This window comes from Heteronotia binoei, chromosome 7 (assembly GCF_032191835.1).
Source record: "Heteronotia binoei isolate CCM8104 ecotype False Entrance Well chromosome 7, APGP_CSIRO_Hbin_v1, whole genome shotgun sequence".
Lineage (NCBI taxonomy): Eukaryota > Metazoa > Chordata > Lepidosauria > Squamata > Gekkonidae > Heteronotia > Heteronotia binoei.
Genome location: NC_083229.1, coordinates 41,688,444 through 41,698,349, shown reverse-complemented (window position 1 = coordinate 41,698,349; position 9,906 = coordinate 41,688,444).

Genomic DNA, 9,906 nt, shown 5'->3' with positions numbered 1-9,906 from the left:
TGCAAATACAGCCTTGCTAAAGGTGGTTATATCTGATGAAGGGAACTTTGACTCTCAAAAGTTCATACTCCCCAAATATTGTTGGTCACTAAGGTGCTCTTGGACTGCAATCTAACACATCAACCAGAGACCAACATGGTTACCCTCCAAATAATCCTGCTAAAGTCTCAATGAGTAAAAATATTCCTCTATACCCTTATATTTGCAGACACTTTGTTATGGAGGTGGGGGAAATAATGATGCTTCACACTATTTCGTATTTTGTATGTTGATGTTTTTAGCTTTTGGAGCTATAAGCTGCCTTGAACCACAACGGAAATCTAGGGTATAAATATTCTAATTAATTAATTAATCATTTTAAAGGTTGCTACTTCGAAGTACAGCATGTGATTTTATTTTAAAGGCAGCATTTGATTTTTAAAATACAGTACTTGTTGCAGGATGTTGTAGGTCAAGGGGAATTGTTCAGTCTGTGCTAGCCAATCTGAAATTTCACCCACAAATGTCTTTTTCCAGTCTCATCTATCCCACCTTGGCTGGCACCCAACAAGTGTCAGGTTTTCAAAATAACTCATTCCCATGACCTTTGCAAGCTCCCCAGCTTATACAACAGGGTAGCTCTTCATATAAGGGCTTCAGGCTGCCTTGTGGCTGCTTGAAATTTGAAGTGAATGAAAGCGGGGAGGGGGGAGGTGTTGTGCTGCTTACATAACCATCTGCTCCATTTGAAGAAAGCTATAACAAGTTGAAATTATGTCACACAGACAGACCTGATGTCTGAAGAATTACAAACCAAAGCTCAGCTTGCCATGTGGCTCACTGCAGTCTCCAGAGCATACAGCTAGAACATGTACAGGCGACTGAGCTTGAAGCACCCCTCAAAGCAAGCTTTAGCATAATGCTCTGATTATATAACAGAGACCCAAATCTAAGAACATTGAAAGACTGAAATAAAATAACCATACCTCAATAAAACTCCCATTCACCTCCCTCAGGTGGGCAAATCCGATAAAGGAACAAAAAAACCCAGACCTACTAATGGTTTTCATTTAATTTAGTTTGGGGGGCAGACTTCAATTCATCTGCAGCACTGAACCAAGCAGAAATGCTTCTCATGCCACGTCTCAGGGCATCTTTTATAACCACCAGTCCAGAGAGGTGAATGAAGTGTTTTGAACCTGACCAAGGAGAACAAGGAGTTTCAGTCATGAAACTCAATCAAGCAATTATTCTTTCTCAGTCTAATATACCTCCCAGGTAGGATGACCAACTTCCAGGTGGGGCCTGGAGTTCTCCCAAAATGACAACTCATATCCAAACTACAGAGGTCAGTTTCCCCACGTGAAATGACAACTTCAGAGGGTAGATGCTATGGCACCACATCTCCACTGAGTTCCTTCCTTTCCCCCAAACTCTACTGTCCTAGGTACTTCCCCCAAATCTTCAACAACACTGCAAGATGAACTTGTGAGGATAAATTAGAAGAGAGAACAATGTTGTACCCCGTTTTGGGTCCCCAGCGAGGAGGAAAGCATGATATAAATATCTAAATAAATATAAATGCTTGACCAGCTGTCTCACAGAATTGTTGTAAGTAGGGCTTAGATAGGCAACAGAAAGATCACATTTCTTCCGACGTTGGGATACCCTCTTCAGATCTGGACAGGCCCAAGTCAATGAACACTGCGTGAAGATTTCCTTGTTGGTAGCAGCATGGTTGGCAACTTCTTCCCTGAATGTGATACAATTAGATGCAAGGGCCATGGCAGCTAATGCAGGGGCTAGAAGGAATACTATCTCCAGAGGTTTTTCAAAGAGTTTTGCTTGAGAAAGGAGTGCCATCCAGACATGGCTGAAAGCCCTGACAAATGTCTTAACTGTTTGGAGTAGTGGTTAAGTGCACAGACTCTTATCTGGGAGAACCGGGTTTGATTCCTGAATCCTCCACTTGCAGCTGATGGAATGGCCTTGGGTTAGCCATTGCTCCTGCAGAGCTGTCCTTGAAAGGCAGCTTCTGTGAGAGTTCTCTCAGCCCCACCTACCTCACAGGATGTTTGTTGTGGGGGAGGAAGGTAAAGGAGATTGTGAACTGCTCTGAGACTCTGAGAGTCAGAGTGAAGGGTGGGATATAAATCCAGTATCTTCTTCTAACTATATGAAAAGTTCCTTACTTTCACCAGGTGGCTCATGAAGCCTCAGTTTGCCTTGGAGAAGTAACGGGAAGGGAGCAGGTTTTTACTCTTTAACCTACACTTAAGTTATGTCCATTTGTAACCAGACTTCCTCATTTGTTATGAGCGTTTTAAATGAGAAAAGTTGTGTCTTTTAAAACACATTTTCCACCTGCCACTTATAGTGTTAATAATGAAGAACAGAAGCCCAATTTCAAACAGCATAAACGAATGGATGATAGGTTAAAACCCTTTGTCTCTTTCCTGCATGAAAGGTAGGCAAGCTGAAGCTGCATATGCCTGGTGATTTGCTTTTATGGATAGAAGATGTACGATCTTCTTCTTTTCTTTAGATGACTCCCTGAATGCCACTCAGGTACAAATGTGACAGAAAGATGCCAGGCCACAGTAGCTACAGGAAACATGCTTGTGACTTCTAATTTTCTCAATCTGTGAGAAGTCCCTGATGTACCAAGGACTTAGTTTTTAGGCAAGCCTTTGCAAACCCACACAGAAGTGGTGACATGTCAAACCCAAATTGTGTGCATGCAGCTAGGTTACAGATGGATGTAAAAATTTGTCTGCCTGTGCACAGTTGGCTGTCCATATGGGATTCTTCCTACAGTGAAACTAGGCCCCAAGTCAGCAAGCCTCCCTCAGTCAAGAAAATGCCATTCAAAAGTTTTCTTCATTTTCTTCAATAGGTAGGGATGGTCATGAACCAAAAAAAAAACCAACTGGTTTGGGGCAGCCCCTCAAACCAAACCCTGAACCAAACTGAGCCTAAAGGCCCCCACACAAACCGAGTTGGTCCAGCAAGTTCAGTTCCCCCTTTCTCCTGGATTGAAACAATTTTATTTGGTAACATATGGTAACAAATTACATTTCTTGCATCCTTAATAACTTCTTTTATCTATCCCATATATTACTTTCTACCCACCCCTCCGCCTGTTACTTGACCCCCGCCGGTGTTATTTACTTAAAATACTAATATTTAAAGGTACCCTTAACTAATAAAAACAAAAATTAATATTCTCTTTTTTTCTAAGACTTAATCATTTCAAAAATTGCCCAATGTCCTTTTACTTTCCACTCTTTTTCTACATATCTTCTGAACTTTTTCCACTCCATCTTAAAAACTTCTAAATCATAGTCTCTTAAAATTCTTGTTAATTTGTCCATTTCACTCCACATCATAACTTTTACAATCCAATCCCATTTCTCTGGTATTTTTTCTTGCTTCCACAACTGCGCATATAATGTCCTAGCAGCTGAGTACCAAATTTTAGTTCTATCTTTTGGAAATGTTTCCATTTGTAATCCCAACAGAAAAGTCTCTGCAACTTTCTTAAATTCATATCCCAAGATCTTAGAAATTTCTTGTTGAATCATCTGCCAATACTTTTTTGCTCTTTCACAAGTCCACCACATATGGTAGAAAGAACCTTCATGTTTTTTACATTTCCAACATCTATCTGGCATCTTGTTGTTCATCTTTGCCAACTTTTTAGGAGTCATATACCATCTATACATAATTTTAAAACAGTTCTCTTTGACACTATGACACGTCGAAAGCTTCATAGAGTTCTTCCACAAGTATTCCCAAGTTTCCGTCTGTATTTCTTTATTTACATTAATTGCCGATTTAATCATTTGAGATTTCACTACTTCATTTGAGATTTCACTATTTCACTGCCAGGGAGGCAGTGGGGCCCTTGGATGACCATGGGGTAAAAGGATTACTGAAGGAGGATACGGAAATGGATGAGAAGCTGAATGCATTTTTTGCCTCCGTCTTCACTGTGGAAGATGAGAACTTTTTGCCCGCCCAAGAACCACTAATTTTGGAAGGGGTGTTGAAAGACCTGAGTCAGATTGAGGTGACAAAAGAGGAGGCCCTACAACTGATGGATGAATTAAAAACTAATAAGTCACCGGGTCCGGATGGCATACATCCGAGAGTTCTGAAAGAACTCCAAGTTGAACTTGTGGATCTTCTAACAAAAATCTGTAATCTTTCATTGAAATCTGCCTCCGTTCCTGAGGACTGGAAGGTAGCAAATGTCACCCCCATCTTTAAAAAAGGTTCCAGAGGAGATCCGGGAAATTACAGGCCAGTCAGTCTGACTTCAATACCGGGAAAGTTGGTAGAAACCATTATCAAGGACAGAATGAGTAGGCACATTGATGAACACGGGTTATTGAGGAAGACTCAGTATGGGTTCTGTAGGGGAAGATCTTGCCTCACTAACCTGTTACAGTTCTTTGAGGGGGTGAACAAACATGTGGACAAAGGAGACCCGATAGATGTTGTTTACCTTGACTTCCAGAAAGCTTTTGATAAAGTTCCTCATCAAAGGCTCCTTAGAAAGCTTGAGAGTCATGGAGTAAAAGGACAGGTCTTCTTGTGGATCAAAAACTGGCTGAGTAATAGGAAGCAGAGAGTGGATATAAATGGGGAGTCTTCGCACTGGAGGACGGTAAGCAGTGGGGTGCCGCAGGGCTCAGAACTGGGTCCCATGCTCTTTAACTTGTTCATAAATTATTTAGAGTTGGGAGTGAGCAGTGAAGTGGCCAAGTTTGCAGATGACACTAAATTGTTCAGGGTGGTGAGAACCAGAGAGGATTGTGAGGAACTCCAAAGGGATCTCTTGAGGCTGGGTGAGTGGGCATCAATGTGGCAGATGCAGTTCAATGTGGCCAAGTGCAAAATAATGCACATTGGGGCCAAGAATCCCAGCTACATTTTTACATTCGTGACATCTCTATCTTCCTTTGGAATCAACGAAATAACAGCTTCCTTTCATGTGTTTGGTATTTTCCCTTTTATTCTTATCATGTTCATCAACTTCTACAATTTTGGTATTAACTCCTCTTTAAAGGTTTTTAAGTATTTAGCTGTATATCCATCTGGCCCAGGTGCCTTTCCATTTTTCATTGCGTTAATTGCTGCTTCAATTTCTATTTTTTCAATTGGGTCATTCAAAAATTTTTTGCATATTTTATGTTAAGGGTTCTATTTTTATCTTTTGTAAATACTCATCCATCTTTTCTTTCTTTATTTTAACTCCTTTAAACAACTTGGCATAATACTTACAAAATTCTCTTTTTATTCCCTCTTGGCTAACCACCCCTCTTCCATCTATGACAATTTTATTAATAATTTTATTTTCTCTCTTTTTCTTCAGTTGCCAAGCCAAATATTTTCCAGGCTTGTTTGCACCCTCAAAAGATTTCTGCTGCAATCTTTTCAGATTCCATTCCAATTCTTTATTTAACAAATGTCTCATTTAGGTTTGTAATATTGTAATTTCCCTTATAATTTTCTTTTTCCCTGGCCTTTTTCTCAACTCCCCTTCTTTTTTCTTTATTTCATTTTGAATGTCCAACAACTGTTTTTCTTTTGCTCTCTTATCTTTATTATTTAAAGTAATCAATATTCCTCTTATTACTGCTTTATAGGCATCCCAGACGGTCTGAAATTCTATATCCTCTTTATCATTCATTTGAAAGAAAGCTTTAGTTTCATTTTCTAGGAATGTCACTATTTCTTTATTCTGTAGTAAATCTTCATTCAATCTCCATCTTCTCAACTTCTTAGACAATTTTGTAATCCACATTATTGGGTTATGGTCAGCCCCAATTTTAGGTAAAATCTCTATTTTCCTGGTTATAAGACTTAAATCTTTAATGTCCCACAACATGTCAATTCTGGAAAAAGTTTTGTCTTGCTGAAAAAAAAGGTATAGTCCCACACTTCAAGCTTAAATTTCCTCCATATATCCACCAAATTTTCTTGTTTGACCAATTCAAAAAAAGACTTTGGCAATTTTCCTTCTTTATTATTATTTTTTCTGCCCCCAGACCTATCCAGTGTATTCTTAATTGTTCCATTAAAGTTCCCCATTATCAAAACTTGGTCATAAGTCAGTTCATCAAATTGTTGTATAATGTCTTTTTAAAAAGCATCCTTTGCACCATTTGGTGCATATAGTCCCAATAACAACATTTTTTTTTTGCATTTAATATTATTTCTACTGCTACAAATCTTCCATCTTTATCTTTACACACTAATTTTGGCTCCAATTCTTGTTTAATATAAAAATCACTCCCCTTTTCTTCTGTTCAGCCAATGAAAAAAATTCTAACCCCAATTGTTTATTCCATAAAAATTTGTAATCCTTTTGTTTAATATGCACTTTTTGTAAACAAACTATATTACAATTTTGCTTTTTAATCCAATGAAATGTTGCCCTTTTTTTGTGGTGAATTTAGTCCATTTACATTCCAAGACAATAATTTGTAATCCATTATGGTACAAATTCTTTATGTTCTTCATAAAATCTATGCAGTTCCTGTGCGTTTGTAATTGTGGTTCTTTCCCCCTGAAGTTCAAAGCTCAAACCTTCTGATATTATCCATCTATACCTCATTTAATTGTCCCGTAATTTTTCTGTCAGTTTTTTATATATTCTTCTATCATTTATCACTTGCCTTCGCAACTCCTTCATAATTCTTACTCTGCTGCCTCCCGCTATCAATGTCTTTTCAAAGTTTTTGTTCATGATCTTTCCCACCATTTCTTTTGTCATATATCTTATGTCATCTCTTGGTAAATTATTTTTTTGGCATAGAGTGAGTTCACTCTATACATATAATCATACATACATAATCATACATCATACATAGTCTCTTCAGGATCTTCCTCTAAAAAGTCTGCAATTATTTTTATTATATATTCTTTCAAGTCACCATCTTCCTTTTCAGATACTTCTCTCAGATGTATCTGAGTCTCCATCAATTTGCAGTCATGGATTGCCACTTTTTCTTGTATTTTCAACAAGGTGGAATCATGTACTTTCATTCTCCCTTCTACCTCCTGCACTTTATTAGATGTTTCTTCTGTCTCATTTCTGAGATCTTCAATACCTTTTTAAATCTCTTCTATAATTTCTTTTTTAGATGCAGCTATCATCTCTTTCATGCCTCTCATCATTCTGGCCTCCATTGCCTCTAATTGATCCTGCATTTTCTCCAATGAAGTAGCCCTTGCATGGGTTTGCTTGTGTTCTGACATTTAAAAACACCGAAAATTTTGATCTCACCAATTTCAAATTTGACTATCAAGTTCAATAGATTAGAGCTTGCTTTTTTACAAGCCTAATTTTGCCATCCTCAGAGCTTCCCAGACGGAGATATTAATTTTTAAAGGTTTGTAAATCCTTCAAAATGGCAGTCGCAACTTTTTGCTTCTCTCTAAAAAAAAATCTTTTTTCTTTTAAAGGCTTCTAAAGTCCATTATAAACAATATGTCCACTAGTATTTATCTTCTTATCATCACCTCAATTATTTCCAACAATTTTTAATGTCCTGAACACTTTAAAAATATTATTTTAATTTTAACCTCCTTGCAATGGCCGCCGATGTTTCTCTATGGTAATATAGTCCTAGAGTAGGCTTTTCATCTGTTACTTCCTGCTTTACTTGCCACCAAATCTCGTTTTCACTGATAGAGAGATCTCACGATACTTCACGTACTTCCTGTGTTGATTGTATATGCTGCAGGTCTGTGACGATGGTGCTCTTTTTTCAAAACTGCAAGTAGACCAAACAATAAATTCCTTTCCACTTTTTAGCACTGTCCTTTAAATTTACAAAGTCCAAATTTCACCTCTTCCTCCCTTCTTCCAAGATTTCTAGATTTCCAATTCCCACCTTCTGAGTTTATTCTGTTTAACTGTAAATAGTCCCGGAATAAAAGATAGTAATCTGTACCTTTTCTGCCAATTATCCAGATCCCCACCAGTCTTGAGTAGCTTTAGATGTTTAGCAATGTCCAAGAAGGTTAGGATTCTGTCGAGTTTATGTCAAATAAATGACTCTGAGAACTTCTGCAGATGATGAAAATGCAACTCTTCTCTGGACATCCCTCAAAGAAGCACCCCCCCACCCCAGGACTCCCTTTTAGTCAAGGTAAATCTCCTCAAAGTTTTCTGTGCATATCTTGGACTAATCTCTCACTGAGAAAAGTAGGCAGTAGGCATTAATTTGGCTTCCACTACCCCGAACAGAAGTTCCAGCCTGCTCTCGTTATGAGAGGCAGCTCAGCTCAGCATTTTCCTCCCCCGGAAGTCAGTTCCCCCTTTCTCCTAGCCACAGCTTGCTGTGGGAGAGAGAAAGGGGGAATTGCCCAGGAAGGGTTAAATGGCCAGCAGCCATTTAACCTGCCTGTTAACCGACAGCTTGCAGCCATTTAAAATCAGTAGCTGGCAAATGGACGCGCCTCACTGTTAGGTTTTGTTCTTCCTTCTTTCAAAGCAAAGGGAAGCAAAACCCACCAGTGAAATGGCTCACAGCCAACCTAGCTCAGTTGTAGACCCATGTTGCTTAGCCATTAGGTTTAAATGGCTCTGAATAGCCAAACCAAACAAAAGTCCAGTAAATGTTTGGGGAAGGTGCCTTCCAATGTTCAGGGATTCTGAAACAGCCCAAGTTGTGCTGAATTTTGGCTCGTGAGCCCGTTTGTATCCATACCTATCAAATGAGGACACAAAACTGCTTACAACATTCTTCTCTATTTTAATTTTATCTTCAAAACAATGATGTGTCATATTTTAGGCCAAGTGTGCACCTGGCCCAATGGGTCATCCAGTAAGCTTTCTCAGAGGACCAGGGAATCAAACCCAAGTCTTCCAGATCCTACTCAGACACTAACCACTTACAGCACACTGACTAGAGTTTTAACTGATGCCAGATCATGCCATGGAAGTGACTGACAGCCATAGGCTTTCAAGCACAGGTGTGGTTGCATTTAATGGTCTACTCCCAACTTTGGTTGCTCTGGAGTCTGGCTGCTTTATACTTACCATTCTGCTTGCCTGGAAATAGGGATGGTGCCGCAATCAGAAGAACAGCTCACCCACACTCTAATTTCACTTGCACTATTTTTCTTTCCTTTGTATTCTTAAAGTCCTTGGAACAACATCCTTTTGTGGATTCCTTTCACCATGAAACTGGAGCAGTTATTTCTGAATTTGGCACAAACTTTAGTAATTGGTTTTCTGCTGGCCAGGTTTGTGACAGTGTGCTTTCTAGTAAAAAAAAAAAAAAAGGCCAACCTATTTTGAGTATTGTAAACTTATCCCTTGTAACCATAATCCAATATTCCAGTCTGTACTTGACTAGAAGTCAGGAATAAAATACCATAGATACAGGTCTTCCCTGCTCTTGGATAATGTTTTGCATTATCTGCTCTATACCTTTATTTTTTGCTGATAAAGACTTTGAGTTTTGAAAGCATTCTGTTTCCATCCCATTCCCATTAAAAAAAAAAAAAAGCAGAAGCCTTAACATAGTGAATTTACCTGAATCTTGTTGCATGGTTTTAGGAGATTTATATGATTACATAAAGGATGTACTTCAGAATAGTCCCAATAAATCTATTATTGTTACAAATGGAAAACTTCTGTGATCCCCCCCCCCCGCACTAACGATAACTAAAGAAGTTTCAAAAGGGGTTGCCAGAGCCAGGGGCCACCAGCAGATGATAGCGCACAGTTGCCCAAGCCAGGTTGGGATGGAGATTTGGGGATGGAGCCAGGGGAGGACAGGGATGTCAGTGGGGTACAAACATATTTATTTATTTCAGTTTATATCCCGCCCTCCCCACCAAAGCAGGCGTAGAACAAAGGCATAGAACCCACCCTCCAAAGCATCTATTTTCTCCAGGGGAACT